Source organism: Suricata suricatta, chromosome 8, assembly GCF_006229205.1.
Source record: "Suricata suricatta isolate VVHF042 chromosome 8, meerkat_22Aug2017_6uvM2_HiC, whole genome shotgun sequence".
In the NCBI taxonomy this organism is placed as follows: Eukaryota; Metazoa; Chordata; class Mammalia; order Carnivora; family Herpestidae; genus Suricata; species Suricata suricatta.
The window spans coordinates 32,458,886-32,480,544 of NC_043707.1; the positions used below are offsets into that span (position 1 = coordinate 32,458,886).

General features: G+C 40.0%; 1 non-coding gene across 1 annotated transcript; it reads right to left on the bottom strand.

Moving 5' to 3' along the window:
- Positions 1 to 15,746: 15,746 nt before the first annotated feature.
- Positions 15,747 to 15,848, bottom strand: LOC115300519. The gene has a single exon (XR_003912690.1). It is a non-coding gene; the product is annotated as a U6 spliceosomal RNA (small nuclear RNA).
- Positions 15,849 to 21,659: the final 5,811 nt, after the last annotated feature.

A 21,659-nucleotide genomic window follows, 5' to 3' on the forward strand; every position in this document is an offset into this window, starting at 1 on the left:
TTTGCATTTCATCTAGGCTTTCTAATTTGTTGGCATACGGTGGTTCATAGTGTCCTTTTATCCTTTTCATGTGAGATCAGCAAGAATGACCAGTCTCACTTCCATTTCTTATTTTAGTGACTTGAGTAGTCTTTTCCTTTGGTCAGTCTAGCTAAGCGTATGTTGGTTTTGTTGATCTCTTCAAAGAATCAACTTCTGGTTTTGTTGATTTTCTTTTTTAATTTTCTCCTTGAGTTATCTCTGCTTTCATCTTTATGGTTTCATTCTGCCGGTTCTGGGCTTAGTTTGCTCTTCTTTTAATAGTTCATTTAGATGGAAGGTTAGGTTATTAACTTTAGATCCTCTTTCAATGTAGGCACTAACAAGTATAAATTTCTAGTTCTTTTTACTGCTTTTGCTGCATTTCTTATGTTTTGATATGTGGTATTTGTATTTTTATTTATCTCAATGTATTTCCTAATTTACCTTGTAATTTTCATGTGACCCATTAATTTTTTAAAACTTCATTGTTTTACTTAAATATATTTGTGAATTCGGATTTCCTTCTATTATTGATTTCCAATTTCATTCCACTGTCTTTGGAGGAGATACTTTGAATTATTTCAGTCTTTTAAAATTATTAGGACTTTTTTGTGGCTTAATGTATGGTTAAGCCACAAAATTCTAATTCTAGAGAATGCACTTGAGAAGAATGTCTTTTTTGCTGTTGTTGGATGGAATGTTCTATTTGTTAGGTCTGGTTGGTTTAAGGTTTTAAGTCTCCCATTTCCTTGTTAATCTTCTAATTGTTCTATCCATTATTGAAAGTGAGGTGTTGCCATCTTTCTTTTTCTTCCTTCAATTCTGTCAGTATTTTCTTGATATATTTGGGGCTCCATTGTTAGGTGCATATATATTATAAATATTTGTAATTGTTATATCTACTTCATGAATGGACTCTTATTCTTATATAAGGTCTTTATTTGTCCCTTGTTACAATTTTTGTCTTAAAGTCTGTTTTGTCTGAGAATAATATAACCATTCCAGCAGTTGAATTTGGCTACTGTTAGTGTGGAATACCTTTTTCTATCTGTTCACTTTCAACCCATTTGTGTATTTGAATCTAAAATGAATCACTTGTGAACATTATATGTTGGATCATATTTTGTTATCCATTTTGTCCATCTCTGCCTTTCAATTGAAAAGTTTAATATATTTACATTTATGTACTTGCTGATAAAGAAAAACTTCTACCAATATTCCTGCAGCTTTTACATTTGTGTTACATAGACATTTATACTAAGGAGACTATAACTGGGTACAGCTTTTAGATTGGGCTTTCTTGTTGGTTCTATAGGGGAGAAAATAAAATGCTAATTATTGTCACTGCCAAAAAAAGTTGCAAAGATGTCTACTATTTTTTTTTTTAAAGATGTTGTTTTTAAGTAATCTCACACCCAGTGTAGGGCTCAAACTCACAACCCTGAGATCAAGAGTTGCAGGCTCTTCCGACTGAGCCATCGAGGCACCACTGCCATTTTGATCATGGTTTTCTATATGTATTATGCCCCTTTTTTTTGGTTATTCTACTCCTCCATTATTGCCTTATTCATGTTAAATTGCCTGACTATCTTTAACAGACGTATAGGATGTCTATAATCTTGCACTTTTACACATGATGCTATAGTGACCATCCTTGCACGTGTGCCATTTTACCCATCTGCAAGCCTATCTGTGGCTAAATTTCTACACTTGGAAATTCAACTGCTGGTAGAGCAATGCTAACAGAAATAGGGGAACAGGAAAAAAGCCCTATTTTCTTCCTCATCTCTCACCCTCCCTCTAGAACTTCCCATTGCAGAAGTGAACAGAGAAGCCCGCCAGCATGGGATCTGGGAGTCCTGGCCCCAGTGTCACTCAGCAAAATATAGCAGAGTGCGGAAGAAGAGAGAATAGGGGTAAATAGTTGAACATAAGAAATCGTCCTATTTCAGGGACTCTTGGGTGGCTCAGCTGGTTAAGTGGCTGACTCTTGATTTTTGGGTCAGGTCATGATCTTGCAGTTTGTGAGTTCAAGCCCCATGTCAGGCTCTGGACTCACAGTAAGGAGCCTGCTTCAGATCCTCTGTCTCCTTCTTTCTGCCTTTCCCTCACTTGTGCTCTCTTTCTCTCTCTCTCAAAAACAAACATTAAAAAAAAAAAAAGAAATCACCCTATTCCCTTAACATGTTATTTCCAAAGGTGCAGACTGATTTTCAACTTCTTAAAATTAAGTGAAATAGGTTCTTAGTATTAATTAGAAGAAATTAATCTCTTCACAGCACAGATTTGTTAATCTTGTAGATTTAGAATCCCATCCATGGTTCTTAGTAACCCTCTCTCTTGATTTAAGCTGTGTATATTACTTTAGGCTTACAGTTGTGTCTTTAGTGGCTAAATTGAAAAAATGACTCTGGAACGTGATGCACATCTAATGGACAATGCTTTGTGTCCTTTTCAAATCTTGGATGAAGAGGAATGCTATCAGTTTCTGCATTAGTTTATTGGACAACGTATTTCAAGACTTAGCCATGTCTTGCCTTCTGTTCCCCCTGGTTCCAATTATTCTGCTGTTATCAAATAGCATGCCTAAGAGAAGGTGAGTTATTGCATGTTTTGGCATCTGTAGAATAGTAGAAATGTCCTTAGAAGTGGAAAAAAAGTTTCATCTGGTGGGCATATTCTAGGGTGACTATATATTTTGTTTCTGCCTAGAACAATTCCGTTTTAAACCTGCTCTCCTGGCATAATCAATAATAGTATGCTTTCATTTTCTAAAACGTGCCCTTGAGTTTGGTTGATATGGTCACTGGATAGGAAACCCATCTGACTGATGTTTAAGTGATCTTCTCTGGTATAGTTCTATTCTTAGAAATTTGAAAACTTAACCTCTGATATGTTAGCTGTGTCACTGGTCACCATGTGGGGAAGTCACACAGAGAGACTAAAGTCTGGGGTTGAGGTCAGCAGAGGGGCTTAAGACTGAAAGCATATGTAGCTGCATAGACATAACATATAAGACATAACATTTAACCTACATGCTTTCACAGGATGTGCACACATACCTCCAGACATGTGCAATCTCTGAAAAGATTTTTTTTTCTATCTTAGGTGTTGTTATTCTTTTGTTTGTTTGTTTGTTTGTTTGTTTGTTTTTTAGAGAGTGCGCGCAGGGGAGAGGCAGAGAGAGAGGGAGAGAGAAAATCCCAATCAGGCTCAGAGCCCAACATGGGGCTCAAACTCATGAACCATAAGATCATGACCTGAGCCGAGATCAAGAGTCAGATGTTTAACCCACTGAGCCACCCCCCCACCCCTTTTTAAATGTTTATTTATGCTTGAAGTGGGGAAGTGGGGAGGAGGGACAAAAAGAGAGGTAGACAGAGACTCCCAAGCAGGCTTCATGCTGTCAGTGCAGAGCCTAATGCAGGGCTCGAACTCACAAACTGTGATTTCATGACCTGAGCCGAAATCAGGAGGTGGACGCTTAACCAGCTGAGCCACCCAGGCATCCCAGTGTTGTTATTCCTTATTAAAAGAATGCTTCTTTTCAAGATGAGAGATCCTATTAATCTTTTAAAAATCGAAAGTCTCGTTGCAGGGGCGTAACAGGGAATGCCTGGTATGGACCAGTTGTTGAGACTCCACACAGCAACAACGGCCAAGTGTTCTTTAGCTTGTGAGCAGGGTGTGAGTGGCACTGTGATTTGATTAATTCTGTTCTGTTTGTGCCTTTCACACACTTTCAAGGGATTTTCTTAAACTTTTTAAGTGAGTTGGGACATGTCTATTCTGAATGCTTTTTTTTTTTTTGAAGAATGACTTTGAAAGTGTTCTCAGGCAAATTAGGTTGACAACCTCATTTTCCCTCCTTTTCACTCTTTTGGGCTATTTGTCACATATTTTCTAGGCCAGGTGTAGATAAGTGCAAATAAATTTGCCATTGAGGTGTCACATTACCCTGGTGTTGTTACTAATACTCAAACGAACAAGCTAGATTTTGTTAAGGGTAACCTCTTTTCTCTGGGAATACCATTTGGTGCCACTTTGAAACTGCCTTTGGAAAGGCTGGAACCAGCTTAATATTGCTTGCTTCCTATAACCATGTGCCATTTGGCACAGGCAGTCCTGCAAATCGAACGCAAAGATCATCTCCAGCGGAAGCTGTTGGAGGTCATGTGCATGCAACTTTCTCTGAGTCTGAGAATAGTTGTTTTCCTGTTTTTAGTTGTCTTATATGCTAGGGATTTCCAGGAACTCCTAATGAGTGTGGATTAGAAGGAATCAACCAAGCCCGATCAGAAAGATCTCAATGTAGGTTTTATATTTTTAAAAGTGAGGGGTACCTGGCTGGCTCAGTCAGTAGAGCAGTAAATTTAGAAGTTTATTGCAACTCTTGATTTCGGGGTTGTAAGTTTGAGCCCCACTTTGGATGTAGCGTTTGCTTAAGAAGAAAATCTTTTAAAAAAATTGCGGCTTTAGTTTTCTGAAAAGAATGCATTCTTTTTTCTTTTTTTTTTTTAATTTTATCTTTATTTTTGAGAGAGAGAGAGAGAGACAGACAGACACAGAATCCAAAGCAGGCTCTAGGCTCTGAGCTGTCAGCACAGAACCTGATGTGGGGGGCTAGAACTCACGAACTGTGAGATCATGACCTGAGTTGAAATTGGATGCTTAACTGACTGAGCCACCAGGCGCCCAAGAATGCAGTCTTTGAGACGTTCCTGCTGGCAAGGTTTCCTTGTGGTGGCAGAGGAGTTCATGTGTCAGGTGTTAAGGGTGGATTTCATTTCTACCCCCTTCCTACAGATGGCATGAGTGGGAGGGCTCCTTCTGTGTTTGATCCACAGGTGCTGTGGGCAGTGAGTTTTTTGTTGATGCAGGTCCATTTGTTTAATAATTACAATTATTTGGATTTCTTCCTACCGTTTTCCCACATTTACTTATCTAATATGGGAAAAACGCAAAGGGAGTATTTCATCTTTGCTGCAGTAATGAGCAGTAATTTGGAAAATGCAAAGAGCTTCTTAGCTTTGATTTAATCCATAAACCACTTGAGGAAAACCAAAGAAGGAAGACAAGAGATACAGAAGGCAATGGGATTCTGTTTTGAGAAGGAGAGCATGAGCAGGGTAGGGACAGAGAGAGAGTAGGACAGAGTGGGAGAGGGATAGAGTGTCTCAGTCAGTCAGCTCTGTCAGTGCAGAGCCCGATGTGGGACTCGTGTGGCTCTATCCCATGAACTGGGAGATCATGACCTGAGCCAAAATCTAGAGTCAGATGCTCAACCAACTGAGCCACCCAGGCGCCCCAGCAATGGGTTTCTTCAAGTGAGAGCTGGCCCCCTGTCTGTGTGTTTTGCCTGCAGTTATATATAACCCTCACTTCGTACTATAGTGGTGACCAGAGTTAGGCTTTTTCGTTGTGCTTCATATGACCTTGTGTTCCTGGTGTTTACCAAATATTTTAAATAGTTCATTTCCCACAGTGTGCACATTCAGACCATAAAAGGACCTATTGAGCTACATGTTAAAATTCCACAAATGATAGCATCTCTTAATGATAGGTATTTAGATTTTTATTTACAGGGATTTAGAGTAGCTTAATGATAAGCTAAATTTTCCTAGATCTTTGATATTTTCCTGCTTGCTTCTTTAGGGTAGTCTATCTTGATAGATTTCAACACCCTGCTTCCCTTAAGCTCAATTGTCATTAATGGAGCAACTACTTCTTGGGATAACTTTTTTTCTGTACAGTGGAGGGTACCAAGTAGAAGAAGAGAATTTATCAGATGAAATCTCTGCCTTCTAGAACATTACATTGGGAAGGGAGGATGGGGAGACAAAACTGGCAGATTGCAATGCATGCTCTACTGGAGGGAAACAGAATCACAGGACTATGGGAGCGGGCAGATTCATTCCATCTGGATGGGCTTGAGGGAGGTGTGTGGGGATTGTGGCATTTGAGTCTTCCTGGAGAGAAATAGGCAGGTGGGTGATGGGTTTGGAGGGAATTTTAAATAATGGAAACAGCTTGCATGAAGGCTTAGAAATGGAACAGCACTTGGCATTTGTTTGGGGAAGGAGGGGAACGATGGTTTTTTTTTTAATTCTTATTTTTTTAATGTTTTTATTTTTGAGAGGGAGGGATACAGAATGTGAATTGGGGAGGGAGGGAGAGAGAGAGGGAGACAGAATCCAAAGCAGGCTCCAGGCTCTGAACTGTCAGCACAGAGCCCGACGTGAGGCTTAAACCCATGAACTGTGAGATCATGACCTGAGCGGAAGTCAGGTACTAAACCAACTGAGCCCCCCAGGTGCCCCATAGGTTGTTTTAGGTACTGGGATCATGGTCTTACCAGGAGAAGCTGTAGTAGAAGATGAAGTATTTATTGGAGTCCGACAGTGTGGTAAATCTCCCTTTGCCATTTACATACCAACTATGACATGTACTAATGAAAATGTAATGTATGATCATAATTTAAAAATCTGCCCTTGTGAAAAAAATCTGTCCTTATGAGACAAAAATCAAGAAGCAGTATATATATGGTGGTTGAGAACATAGGTTTTGAAGCTGGATTGCCTGGGTTCAAATCCTGAACAGCTGTGTAACCTCAGGCAAGTTACTCAGTCTCTCTGATGCCTCACTTTTCTTGTGTATAACATGGGGATAATGAGAGTATTTACAAATTTATTGCCACGATTTAATGGCAATTAAATACCTAATAGGTAAGGTATTTACAACAGTATATAAGTGTTAGTAATCATTTTAGTAGTAATAATAGTATTAGTATTTGCAATTTGATTTTTTTTCCCCTGAGAAAGATTGAATCGGTGTTTTTATAGATTATATACTCTGTGTAATTAGTTGTAGCATCCCAGGCCTATAAGTGCATGAAGACTCTCAGAGCAGAATTTTCATTGGGATAGAAATGTCTTTCTTTTGGAGAACTTCGGTGCTTTGTCTGGTTTTACACAGCTGACTTTGGGAGGTTGGTTGGTGGCGTACTTATTTGTGTGTGTAATGGGATATCATGTGAGCGAATGTTATCTTGTGTATCAGTAAAGTGCTTTGGTTACAAGCAATAGAAATGGACTTCGGCTAATTTAAGCATAAGAGAATTTATTGGAAGACTGTTGGGAACTCATAGAATGGCCAGAAGGCTGGGCGCCAAAGTTGACTACACTAAGGTAGCTCACATGGCCGTAAGGCACAAAGGTCATCTCCTAGGCTAATGGGCTGGTCTGTGTGTACGTACGTAGGGTCGCTGTCCCTGAGATTTCGGACATCTACCTTCCAGCTGGTCCTGGTCTCATGTAAATGCGTGTTAGAATAGCAAAAAACATCAGGAATGGTTAAATGCCTGGCTCTGGGGATCAGAGTACGTTGTGGAATAATTGTGTAATGGAACGCATTGTGGCCCTTAAACTCTTTACATTAGGATATTTAATGACATGGAAACTGTTCACATGTTTTTTTTTTTAATTGAGCGAAAATGAAGGTAGCAAAAGTGTATGTGTGGGATCATTATCTTTAAAAATCTGATGAAGGAGCTTCTCTTATTCCCACTCAACAGACAGACACAGAACTGTTGCCAAGTTGGCCCAAGGTCACTTGGCCAGTGAGTAGAAGAGGCAGGACTTGAACCTGTAAGTCAGGCCCTGTCGGACTCTGACATACACTGAAAGGCTCCGCGTGACACCAGGAGTGGAGGGTAGAGCCACGCGGGGAGATTATGGCATGCTTTCATTGTTTGCTCTGATTTCTGATGAGCATCTGTTACTTCCATAGTGACCCAGATGATTTAAGTTACTGTAAAAATGGAAAGTTTTGCAGTACTTTTCTTCCAGTTGAAAAGTTGTGTCCAGAGGTATCCACTGCAAATTGCTTTTTGTAGGCAACAAGTGACCCCGATTATCACCTCCATTAATGTGTAGATTTCCGGTGAACTTGTATGTGTCCTGCAGTGATTATTGACCATTAATTGGACAAGTGATTAGCATCATCAAAACCAGAAAAATGTTATTGGGCATTTAAACTCTGTGCCTGCTGCATTTTCAGGATTACATCAAAGCATTGATAAAATAGTTTGTGTTTTAAATGGGAGATTCAAATCTGTGAAGCTTTTTAAGATTTGTGTTTGTCACGTCTTGGCATGAGTTTCTCGTTTGTAGTCTAGTTATGAAAAGACTGTGGTTTCCATATGTATATTTAAAATACTCTGAGTCACAGCTCCAAATGAGTAATAGACATTATATCCGTGTTAGATTTCTGCTGTGTCATACCTCCACATGAGGCCAGTGCCTTTTCTTTTAGTGCCGGCAGCAACAAACACGCTGAATTTGGCCGATTGGTGTTCATTTCAGATATTCTTCCTGGCATTTTTTAATTTTCAGAAATTACTGTTTTGGGATGCAAATGTATGTTTGATTTCACAGGATGCTTAGGGAAAGGGCCCATGTGTGTGTGCACACTGGCACATATGTGCATGGCACTGTGAGTGGCGCGTGCACATTGATTGTGAGACACACTGTCAGAGGCACCCCTGGACGAGCAAAATAGTGTGACTCAAACAGTGACATTGCTTTCTTAGGATCTGTCATTTTTATTTCATATTCTTGAAAGGGTAACTTATTTAAGCATAGATGTTTATCATGTAGTATTCTTGTGCATTATAAAAAGAAAAAGAAAAAGAGATGAAAGAATTTCTAAGATATCTTCATATTCAGTGTCCGTCTCTCCTCAACTATTAGGCACAGAATCACCTACATTTGTATGTTTCCATGTACTGTGCCATAAATAGTGTTGACACTGCCACTTTTTCAGAAGAATGGGCTATTCTTAGCTCTCCAAATTTTTAAAAACCACTGTGTTGAGATACAGTTCATATTTCATACAATTTACCCATTGAAGTGTAACATTCAGGGGTCTTTGGTATGTTACATTATGAACTTTTACAAATTGTGGTAAAAATATATAACACTTTACCATTTTAACTATTTTTGAGTATACAATTCAGTGGCATTAACTACATTCATAATGTTGTCATGACTGTGTATTTATAAACTTTTTTTTTTAATCACCCCAAACAGAAACTCTGTAACCAGGAAGCCGTAACTGCTTCATGGGAATCTCTATTACACTTTCTTTATGAACTTTCCTGGTGTAAATATTTCATAAAAGTGGGATCATGCAGGGGTACCTGGGTGGTTCAGTAGGTTAAGTGTCTGACTCTTGATTTTGGCTTAGGTCATGATTTCATGGTTCCTGGGATCGAGCCCCACATTGGGCTCCTTGCTGACAGTGCAATTCTCTCTCCCTCTCTCTTTGTCCCTTCCCCATGTGGGTGTATGTGCACTCACACTCTCTCTCTCTCTCAAAATAAATAAACTTAAAAAATAGTGGAATCATATAGTATTTGTCTTTTTATGTCTGGCTTTTTTCAGCTTCGCATAATATTTTCAAGGTTCATTCATGTTGTGTGTGTCAGAATTTCCTTTCATGGTATGACTGAATATGACTTCATTGCATGGATATACTGTAATTTGTTAATCCATAATCAGTTGATGGGCACCTGGGCTCTATTGTGAATAATGCCACAGTGAAAATGGATGTACAAGTATGTATTTGAGCCCCAGCTTCCAATTCCTTTGGGATACACCTAGGAGTATAATTGCTGGGTCATATGATAGTTGTATGTTTACTTTGTTGTCTGAGTTTTACTGATAGTTGTATGTTTACCTTGTTGTCTGAGTTTTACTGCTGGTGCCTTTTTTTTTTTTTAATGTTTATTTAGCATGTGTACGAGCGTGGGAGAGGCAGAGAGAGAGAGAGAGAGAGAGAGAATGAATGAATGAATGAATGAATCCCAAGCAGACTCCATACCTGGCAAGGACCCCATTGCTGGACTTGATTCCACAAACCAGGAGATGATGACCTGAGCTGAAATCAAGAGTAGGATGTGCAGGGTCCCTGAGAGGCTCAGTTAGTTAAGCACCTGACTTTGGCTTGGGTCATGATTTCACAGTTTGTGGGTCCAAGCCCCACGTCAGGCTCTGTGCTGACAGCTCAGAGTCTGGAGCCTGCTTTGAATTCTGTGTCTCCCTGCCCCTCCCCTGCTCACATTCTGTCTCTCCTTCAAAAATGGATAAACATTTTAAGAAATTAAAAAAAAAAAAAGAGTGGGGACATTCAACCCACTGAGCCACCCAGGTGCCCCTAATGCTGATACTTTTGATCTCCACACGCATCCAGGCAATGACAAAACCCACTTGTCACTGGCTGATTGGAGGATGCATTTCGATTTCAGAGATGTTAATACACAGGCCTTAGAATTGATAAAATATTTATAATTTGATATTCCATAAAGCTGGATACCTTTAAGGAAGTGGTGGGTCAACAGGCCTGTGTTAGAAGATTCTCATCTGAATATATTCTTAAAAATTGTTTGTAAAAAATACATGTTCTCTGTTATAAAGGAATATATCTAGTTCATACAATATTTGGGGCAAAACCCAGAAAAACATGAAGGGAAAAAATAACCTGCCATTTTTTCTTTCTCTCAGAAATATTGCTGTTACTCTTTTACTCTGATTTTGTTTCTCAGTAATTTTTCCAAGCATATATATTTTAGTTCATATTGTTTAGCTTTAGGATCCCTGACAAAAGTAACATATATTCCATATTATAAAATATTTTTTAATGTTTATTTCTGAGAGAGACGAGCATGAGCAGGGGAGGGACAGAGAGAGAGGGAGGCACAGAATCCAAAACAGGCTCCGGTTCTGAGCTTTCAGCACAGAGCCCAGTGCAGGTCTCAAACTCACAAACTATGAGATCATGACCTGAGCCTAAGTCAGATGCTTAACCAACTGAGCCACCCAGGTGCCCCAATGTATTCAATTTTAAAGTTACAGTTTTACTTGCTATAGAAAGTGAAAATTGCCTGCTGTTCCCCTCCCCCTCCTCCCACCCCATTCCCTTGTAAAATAGCTTGGTATATGAGTTTGGAACATGAGCCTACAGATTTTGTTTTGTGCCTATATCAACATTTCTTACAATCATTGTCATTACATTCTATTGTCATGGGATCGTATGACCATTGTTCTCTAATTTGTCTTGCAAATTAGAAACAGATATACTGTGTATATAAGGAGATCAAACAATATCATTTTCTTTTCTCCTTAATTAAAATTTTTGTCCTTAAAAATGGAATACCTGCATTTGGTAATAAGTAAAATAGTAAAGTGGTACCAAAGAGATTACAGTGAAAAATTGACAGTACCTTTTCTTTCCTTTCTACATGCCCCCGAGTTTCTATCTTTAGTTCCTTTGGTAACTCCAGATAATACAAATAGACTTCTCAGTGTTCACTTAATTTTGCAGCACGCTCGGATTCTGCTGCGAGAACGTCCAGGTTTGTACAGATTCTGTTAGAAGGTAACTGCGTCTGTAGGTTTACATTTGACATCACCGCCCCGCCCCCACCCACCTTTGTTTGCAAGTATCGCCTCTGCGCAGCAGACCGGCACATGGTCCCTGCTCTTAGTGAATTTCTACCAGCCCGTTTATTCCCTATTCCTTGTCTTCTTTAACCAGCGCATCCAAGAATTGACCCACCCCACCTGCTGCCGTCATACAGCATGCCTTTGTTATAATATTGATTTGACTTCAGTGGGTAAATTCTCTTTCAAAACTCCTCTAAGAGACAGATGAATGGGATGTTAGTACTATGTACAAAGAACAGAAAATATTATTTGAAACATTTTTAGAACATTTATTCAGTTTTTGAGAGACAGAGAGAGACAGTATGAACAGGTGAAGGCCAGAGAGAGAGAGAGGAAGACACAGAATCGGAAGCAGGCTCCAGGCTCAGAGCTGTCAACACAGACCCCGACACGGGGCTCGAACCCACCAACTGTGAGATCATGACCTGACCCAAAGTGGGACTACTGAGCCACCCAGGTGCCCCTAAAGAACAGAAAAATATTGAGATGACTTTATTAAAATGTTACTGAGATTTTAGAATAAGACACAAAAATTTCAAGTTACTGTTTATAGAAAATCACATTTTGCCTGTATTTTGTGCAGAGTATAGGTTTAAATGGGATCAAAATTCATAATCCTAGTATGCTCCTATAAAAGGAACCAACTTATGGTTTCTTATTTTTTATTTCAATTCCACATCATAATATATGTATTTATATTCCCCCATCCTCCCCAGTATCATGTTAAAATAGTCTTTTAAGCTTGTCTAGACATGGGAATGCAAACTAAGAAAAATGAAGTTACTGTATATTTTTGTATATATTATTTTCCTCCTTTAATGTGAAATTAAAATGTGTGGATCTTCAGACGTGGAATTCACACTTATATTTTAAAAACTGATTGCATGTCATACAATAATTATGTCTATTGTGTTTCAGCTTAAAATTTAATTATGCATGTCTCCTGTAGTGTATTTAAATTTTTTAAATGTTGATTTATTTTTTAAAGAGAGAGAGCACGCAGGAGCATGCGCATGCACGAGCGCGCGCGCAGGGGAGGGGCAGATACAGAGGGAAACAGAATCTGAAGCAGGATCCAGGCTCTGAGCTGTCAGCACAGAGCCCTCATGGAGCTCGAACCCACAAACCATGAGATCAACCAACGGAACCACCCAGGCGCCCCTCCTGTAGTGTATTTGTTTGTATGTTTAAACCTCTACTCAACTATGAGTCAGGAACATCATATCCCAGTGTTTAAATTAGTGGAAATGGCATGTTAACATTGGTGAAACATTCTTTCTCTCTTTCTCAAAAACAAATCAACATGACTGTCCCTCCTCCCCCAACCTCAATTTCTTTAGAACATAAGAGTAGCACTGCTCCTCAAGAATCAGGTTCATAGGTAACTTTTCAGAAGCTCAAACTTAGTTCTAAAATGAAAATAAATGGCAGAAAATTTTTGAGTATAGTTAAAATTTGGTTGCCTCTTTGTCTAATTATTTTTTTAAAAAGTCTCAAAAGCACTTTACTGGGGTGCCTGGGTGGCTCAGTCCATTAAGTGTTGAACTACAGCTCGGGTCATGATCTCACGATTTGTGAGTTCAAGCCCCACATCTGGATCTGCATTGGCAGTGTGGAGCCTGCTTGGGATTCTCTCTCTCCCTTTCTCTCTCTCTGCCTCTTCCCTGCTCAACTTTCTCTCTCTCAATAAATAATAAACTTAAAAAAAATCACTTTACTAAGTAAAGATTTCTTTTGTCTGCCAGATTTATCTCTGGCCATAGTTTCTTAGATTTAAAATTTGATGAGTATTATCTTGTATCTGTCTTTTAAACTGAATATGCTTGTTGCTTCACAGAGTCTCTTCTTCACTCCGCATTGTTCAGTGTTCTTGGTCTAGTCTTTGAGTTCAGTATGATCATTGATAGAATGCATCTTGTATTAACTTATAAGCTACTACTGGGAGCTAATAATTATCTCCTAACAAAGATATAAAACTTATTCACATAAATGTGCTTCTTTTCATGCATTACCCGAGAAGGCCATGTATTTCAGTAATGTTTGGCTTGGAACTTGGAACTGCATTTTTATTTATTTATTAATTTAATTTAATTTAATCTTATTTTTCTTCTTTTATATTTTGAGAGAAACCAAGAGAACATAAGCAGAGGAGGGGCAGAGGGAGGGGGAGAGGGAGAATCCCAACCAGGCTCCGTGCTGTCAGCACAGAGCCTGACTTGGGGCTTGATCTCATGAACCATGAGCTCATGATGACCTGAGCCCAGTTAAGAGTCTGATGCTTAACTGACTGAGCCAGTCAGGTGCCCTGCCACTGCATTTTTAAATTGAGGTATTGGTTGTTCTGTTTCTTACTAGATGAAGTGCAACATCTTTCTGGGACCAAATTCATAGATTTCCTGCCATCTGGCTTGTTGTTAACCTCAGTGTATTTTAAGTGAATGTTTGAGTACATTAACCTTAAAAATAAAACAGTTGTTTTGCCAGCAAAAATAGGTTTATTTGGTAATAACAGAGAATTGCATTTTAGGACAAGCAAGCCATGATAAAACCATAGGCCAGTCCAACAAAGTACAAGAAGGTTTTTTATGGAGAAGGAGGAGGAAGTTGAGAGGCGTTATTCTGAGTGGAAGTCCAGTGAAGAAAAGCAAGAGTTCAGGGTGACGATTTCTCATGGGCTGAGTTGCTGGGATGATCCATTTCTTGTAAGAGATGCAATGTACATTTCAGTATCAGGTCCTAGAATTGAGGGTTCTTTGCTGTTGAGGATTCTTTCCTGTTAAGCATTCTTCTGTTAGCAGTCCGTAATTGATACTGAGCGGTGTGGCTCTCCCTTCTAGCCTCCCCTTCTGGCATCCTTTGTCCACTTTAGTGGGATTTCTCTTTATTAATTTTCACAAGTATTTATAAACTTAGTTGTTAATATTGACCCAGGACCAGTTGTTTAAAATAGAAGGCAGAGACTCTTTTAGTTTCAAGCATTGTTTGCTTTAGTCCCTTGGAAACCATTGTGGTTCGATTGTTAGAGCCCACATTCTCACCATGTACTTTCCCCCTTTGGTGTAGTTAGCCCACATGCCTGAATAGCTTTGGACTTCATAAAAACAGAGAGTGTTCACACTGAAGAGACCAACCTGACAGTTTTAAGATAGATCTTAATTACATATATTTAGAAAGAGAATAACATGTTGGCATTATTTAAGGTTAAAAATCTTCATAGAGCCCTGTCTCTATGCTGTTCATCCCACCTTTGTGATGATTTTCTGGTTTTGTATTTTTCCAAATAATTTTTAAGCTGATTGTTGATAGAAAAACAAATAACCCGTCAATTTAGATGCTGATCTAATTGATAAAGAACAGGTAGGTACTGTCTTAAAGTATATGCATGTGTAACAGTTTTATTGAGACATAATTTATGCGCCATAAAACTCACCCTTTAAAAGTCTACAATTCAGGGGCTTTTAGTATATTCACAGTGGTGTGTAACTGTCATGACTGTCTCATTTTAGACCAATTTTTTAAAGTTTTTTTTTCTTTTTTCTTTTTCTTTTTTTTCATAGAGGTAGAGAGAGAGTTTGTGAGTGGGGGAGAGGGCCAGAGGGAGAGAAAGAATCTTAAGCAGGCTCCATGTTCAACATGATCCTGATTGCGGGGCTTTTCCCCATGACACTGGGGTCATGACCTGGGCCAAAATCAAGAGTCAGACCCTCAGGCTCCCCTCAAGGTTTTATTATTTTTATTATTAAAACGTTTTTTTTTTTTTAACATTTAATCATTTTTGAGAGACAGAATGGGAGTGGGGGAGAGGCAGAGAGAGAGGGAGACACAGAATCTGAAGCAGGTTCCAGGCTCCAAACGTTAGTACGGAGCCTGGTGTGAGGCTCAGACTGAGGCATCAGGAAATCAGGACCCGAGCTGAAGTCGGTTGCTTAACCAATTGAGGCACCTAGGCTCCCCCACCCCTCTTGTTTTTATTTTAATCGCCTGGTGCTCACTCCTTAATCCCTATCCCCTATTTCACCCATCCCCCCACCCATCTCCCCTTGGTAGCCATTAGTTCTCAATAGTTAAGAGTCTTTCTTGGTTTGTCTCTCTCTTTTTTCCCCTTTGCTCATTTGTTTTGTTTCTTAAATTCTACATATGAATGAAATCATATGGTATTTGAACTTATTTCACCTAGCATTATACCCTCTAGCTCCATCCATGTCTTTGCAAATGGCAAGAAAAAATATAGAATATTCACAAGTGTGTGTGTGTCATTCTTGTTCAGGGGCTATGCTAATCTTCTCTGTATCGTTCCAGTATAGGTGCTGCGGAAGTGAGCATGAACACTCTCATTGCCTAAAAAGAACCCTGTGCCCATCGGCAGTCACTCCCCACACCCCTCTCCCCAGCCCCTGTAGCCTCTAATCCACGTGTCTGTACGGACACTGTCTGGTTTGGACATTTCATGGCAATGGAGTCATACCAGTTTTTCTTTCACTTAGGGAAATGTTTTCAAGATCATCCATTCCTTTTTATAGTTGAATAATAGAATAATATTCCATGGTGTGGATATGCCATATTTTGTTCATTCACCAGTTGATGGACATTGGATTTGTTTCACTTTTGGGCTGTTGTAAATAACGCTGCTGATAAAAATTCATGTGTCGACCTAATGTTTCCAGGTCTCTCGGGAATATACCTCAGTGGGAGAATTGCTGGGTCGTATGCTACTCCTTGTTCAACGTTTTGATGAACTGCCAAACTATTTTCCAAAGTGGCTGAGACGTTTTACAGTCCCACCCGTAAAGCTGCAGTGCTCTGATTTCTCCACATCCTCGCCAGTACTTATCGTCATTTTTGTAGCCATCCTAATGGGTGTGAAGTGGTCTCTAACTGTGGTTTTGATCTACATTTCTCTGATGACTACTGATGTTGAGCATCTTGTCATGTACTTACGGACCATTTGTATGTTTTCTTTTGAGAAAAGTCTCTTCAAATCCTTCGCCCATTTTGAAATTGGTTGTCTTTTTATTACTGATTTTTAGGAGGTAAACATTTTTATTGATGTATACAATGTTATGTTAGTTTCCAGTGTACGGCATATTGATTCAATAATTCTGTATGTCACTCAGTGCTCACCACAATAAGTGTAGTCCCCATCTGTCACCAAACAGCATTCTTACTATATTATTGACTATATTCTCTTCTGTACTTTTCATCTCTGTGACTTATTTATCTTATAGGAGGAAGTTCATACCTCTTAATCCCCTTTATCTAGCAATAGATAGCTTTATGTCAATTTTTTATTTTTATTTTTTAAAGTTTATATATTTATTTTGAGAGAGACAGACAGCACAAGTGGGGAAGGAGCAGAGAGAGAGAGAGAGAGAGAGAGAGAGAATCCCAAGCAGGCTGTGCTCTGCCAGCACAGAGCCTGACAAGGGCTCAAACTCATTAAACTGTGAGATCATGACCTGAACTGAAATCAAGAGTTGGATGCTTAACTGAGCCACCCAAGCATCCTTTTTTACATCTACTTATATTTATGTAGATAAAAGGGACTTCTTAATATATTTCATATACAACTCCCTTATCAGATATTTTCCAATAGTTTTGAAGTATTCTGTGAATTGTCTTTTTACTTGATAGTTTCTTCTGAAACACAAAACTTTTTCATTTTGATCAAGTATAATTTATGTATTACTTCTTTTGTCATTTATAGTTTTGGCATCATATCTAATGAGTAACCATTGCCAAGATCATAAAGACTCACTCCTCTATTTTCTCTCTAGAAGAGTTTTTTAGGTTTTTTTTTTTTAATGTTTAATTATTGTGAGAGAAAGTGCATGAACAGGGATGGGGCAGGGAGTGAGCGAGCGAGCGAGAGAATTTCAAGTAGGCTCCATGCTGTCAGGAGCCCAGCGCAGGACTCAGTCCCATGAACCTGAGTTCATGACCTGAGCCAAAATTAAGAGTCTGATGCTCAACTGACTAAGCCATGCAGGCACCCCAAGAGAGGTTTATAGTTTTAGCTCTTGCATTAACTTTGCATGATCTATTTTGAATTAATTTTTATGTACAGTGTGAGGTAAGGCTCCAACTTCATTCTTTTGCATGTGGGTATCCAGTTGTCCCAGCACCATTGTTGAAAAGACTATTCTCTTATTACATTATGTTGGTGCTCTTGTCCACAACCAGGAGACATAAATGTAAGGGGTTATTTGTGGACTTCCAGTTCTCTTCCATTGACCTATGTATGTATGTTCAGCCTTATACCAGTCCCACATTATCTTGATTACCATAACTTCATTGTAAGTTTTGGAATTGGTTAAGTGTGAATCTCCAACTGGCTCTTTTTCATGATTGCTGTGGCTTCTGGGTGCACTGAATTTCTATACAAATTTTAGGATCAGCTTGTCAATTTATGCAAAAAAAAAAAACCCCACCAAAACCAGATGGAATTTTGATAGAGATTTCATTGGGTAGATGCTATTTTATTTTAAATCACTACCACATCTTTACTATTGATTACATTCAACTTCTGGAACAGTCATTGGGAGTGTCCATTGAAGCTTTATATCTTGGTGGACAAATCAGTGCATATCCAAAACTAGATTATTTGAAGAAACACGGAACTGGCACTATCTATATATTGACCCCTTTCCTTGGTTTCATTATTTGAAATGTGTATGTGGCATCCTCTGGCCAGGGTGTTTGCTTACAGGTTTTTTCAAAACTCTTTCCCCCAATGTTTTGAGATGAGTGAAAATGTGATAAAATGATGACAAGGAAAATCAGCGAGAACCCAGATTCTTTAGCATCTTAGCTGTATATTAGGATGGTATGAAAGGCATCGGTGTTTATCAGAATGAATATGAAGTTGTGGCTTCTTCCTCCCCTCCCCCCACCCCATCTTGAGGAAAGAATTGTCTTCAGAAGCAGGAAAGCACTTTGTAAGCAACTGAGGTATTTTCCTCCTTGAATTAGTTCAGTCCAGCCTCGTTTCCTTACTATGCATAAGGTTATTGTGCCCTAGCTGCTGCAGGGGCAGGAAATCAGAATAGACCTCCCTAGACTATTTAAACAGACTCCTGATGGGTCAGTCTTCCCACTTCCTACCTCTTCCCATCCATGCCTTCTCATTTTTTACTCCGGTGCCAGAGTTTATAGCTTCCTAAAAAAGCCAGTTTGATCCTGCTTGGCTCCTCATTGCCCACAGGGTAAAGTTCAAATTCTTGAGCAATTAAAGTGAGACCTTTTCTAGTATGGCCCTAGCCCTTTCTTTTCCTCCTAAACCAACATCCCATAGAAGCACGCCCTTGTCCATGGGTGCATCACGCCTCTCCAACATGTCCTCGTACACGTAGAATGACCGCCCCACCCCCACCGGCGCCTCCTGCTTGGCAGGGGCTAGTCCCGCTTTTTCATCTTCCTACAGCAGGGTCTGCACAACCTTATTCACGTTATACATGTCCTTGTCTTTGCTGCTGCCAAAGATGAGAGGCAGAGACTCAATCACCTCTATTTTACAGTGGCACAGGGCCTGGCCAAAGCAATTCTTAAATGTTATTTTACCGTTTTTTTAATGTTTATTTTGTTTATTTGTTTTGTTTTTAATGTTTATTTCTTTGTTTGTTTATTTGTGTGTATATATATATAGAGAGAGAGAGAGACAGAGAGAGAGCCTGAGTGGGGTAGGGGCAGACAGTGAGGAAGACACAGAATCCAAAGCAGGCTCCAGGATCTGAGCTGACAGCGAAGAGCCTGACATGGGGCTCAAACTCTTTAACCGAGAGGTCATGACCTGAGCTGGTCTGACGCTTAACTGACTGAGCCACCCAGGTGCTCCTTAAACGTTGTTTTAAATGAATGGGTAGAGTACCTGATCAAAGGACCTTATAATCTAATAGGCAGTGAAGATGCTTAAGGGCTGAAAATCCCTGATACATGGCTGGATGGAAAACTGTATTATGCAGTCAAGTTTATCTGCAGTTTCTTGTGACCAGATATGGTACAAATATAAATCTGTCCAGTTTTAATCAGCCGCATAGCTTATTAGTGTTCAGTGCACTTTCTAGGTGCACTGTGTCATTTTCTGTTGCTGTCCTTTGTTCTGTAAAGGTCCAGGCAGAGTATCTGTGGAAAGGGGGCTGATGTGTGGTGACACAGGACAGAAATATGCATCAATTAGTGAGGAAAACAAGGAAGTTCTATGTTACAAGCCAGGTCATGTCATGTTGGATTTTTAAGAACTCTTCCCTTTATGTCATGAGACTACCTGACTACTGTGTTTTACAATCTCTCAGCCCGTCTCTCTCTTTGGCAGTTAACAGATTCCAGCCCTCACCTCCAAGTCCTAAAAGGGCACCTTTTAGCAAAATGACCAAAGGGCAAGATGCAGCCGGACTTCTTGGTTCCCTCTAGGTCAAGTACTGACTTGAATCTGGGTTCAGTACATCCTCACTACCTTGTTAGCTAGTTGGTACTTTTAGGAACATGTGTGTCATATTCCCGTGGCTTTTACTGTTTTTTGCAGACTGACTTACCTCATTTGCTGTTTCCAGGGGCTGAAAATTCTGATGGTTTTTAGTATGTTCCAGTTTGTGAATTAGAGGTTGGTATGGGTTGCATTTTGACCCTCCAAATTCATATGTTAAAGTCCTCAGCCCTCGCTGTACCTCACAAGGTGGCTTCCCATTTTGGGGTGCCTGGGTGGCTCAGTCGGTTAGTGTCTGACTGCAGCTCAGGTAATGATCTCTCACGGTTTGTGAGTTCAAGCCCTGTGTTGGGCTCTGTGCTGATGTCTCAGAGCCTGGAACCTGCTTCAGGTTCTGTCTCCCTCTCTCTGCCCCTCCCCTGCTCATGCTCTCTCTCTCTCGCTCTCTCTCTCTCTCTCTCTCTCAAAAATTAAGAAAATTAAAAAAAATTTTAATGCTTTTTATTTATTTTTGAGAGACAGAGAGAGAGTGCAAGGCACAGAATCTGAAGCAGGCTCCAGGCTCTGAGCTGTCAGCACAGAGCCCGATGCGGGGCTCAAACCCATGAACTGTGAGATCATGACCTGAACCGAAGCTGGACGCTTAACCAACTGAGCCACCCAGGTGCCCCAAGAAAATTTTTTTTAAATGAAAAATAAAAAGATGGCTTCCCGTTTGGAAATAGGGTCATCACAGATGCAGGGAGTTAAGATGAGGCCATCCTGGAGTCAGGTGGGTCCCTAATCCAATTATGATGGTATCCTTATCAAATGGGGAAATTTGGACCCCGACAAGCACAAAGGGAGAATGCCATGTGAGCACGAAGGCAAAGATCGGGAGATGTATCGGTCAACCCAGGATCCCCAGAGAGCGCCTGCTACCCCCTGGAAGCTAGGAAACAGGCATCCGGCAGATACCCCTTCCCAGCCCTCAGAAGGAAGCGATCCTGCTGGCACCTTGATCTCGAATTTCCAGTCTCCAGAAACGTGAGCTAAATGTTCTGTTATTGAAGGCACCCAGCCCCTGGTACTTTGTCATGACAGCTTTGGCAAACTGCGGAAGGGATGGTCATTCCTCTAAGCTGAGATCTTTAAGAAAATATCTTCTCTTTAGATCGTGAAGTTGAAGCGAGCTCTTTGTGCTATAATGGAATATTTATGTTCCTGAAAATCTTGTATTTGGCAAATCATGCACTAAGAAACGATGTCTTGGCAGTTCAGTCAGTTAAGCATCTGACTCTTGATTTTGGCTCAGGTCAGGATCTCATGGTCATGGGATTAATTCCTGCATTGGGCTTGCCCATGCTGGTGTGGAGCCTGCTTAAGATTCTCTTTTTCTCTCTCCCTCTGTCCCTCCTCCCACACGCTCTAAAAAAAAAGTGGCTCACGAGAAAATAAGATCATGGCAGAGCTCTCAAAATGTATGCAGCTTAGTAATTGCCAGCAAAAGCATAATTGGTACCTCAATTGATGACCTGGACTGTAGGCAGACATCTCTGTGTGGCTGGAGGTTGCTAAAATGGGTACTCAAAGGATACAAAAGTAGCAGAGTGGAAATTCTAGTAGTGCTGGAATCGGTGCATGGATAGTGGGTCTCTGACCATGCAAACAGAGGTAGAGCTCAGAGCCAGTGGCGCTGCCCTTACAGGGGCACGGATAGAAACCAGTGTCACAGC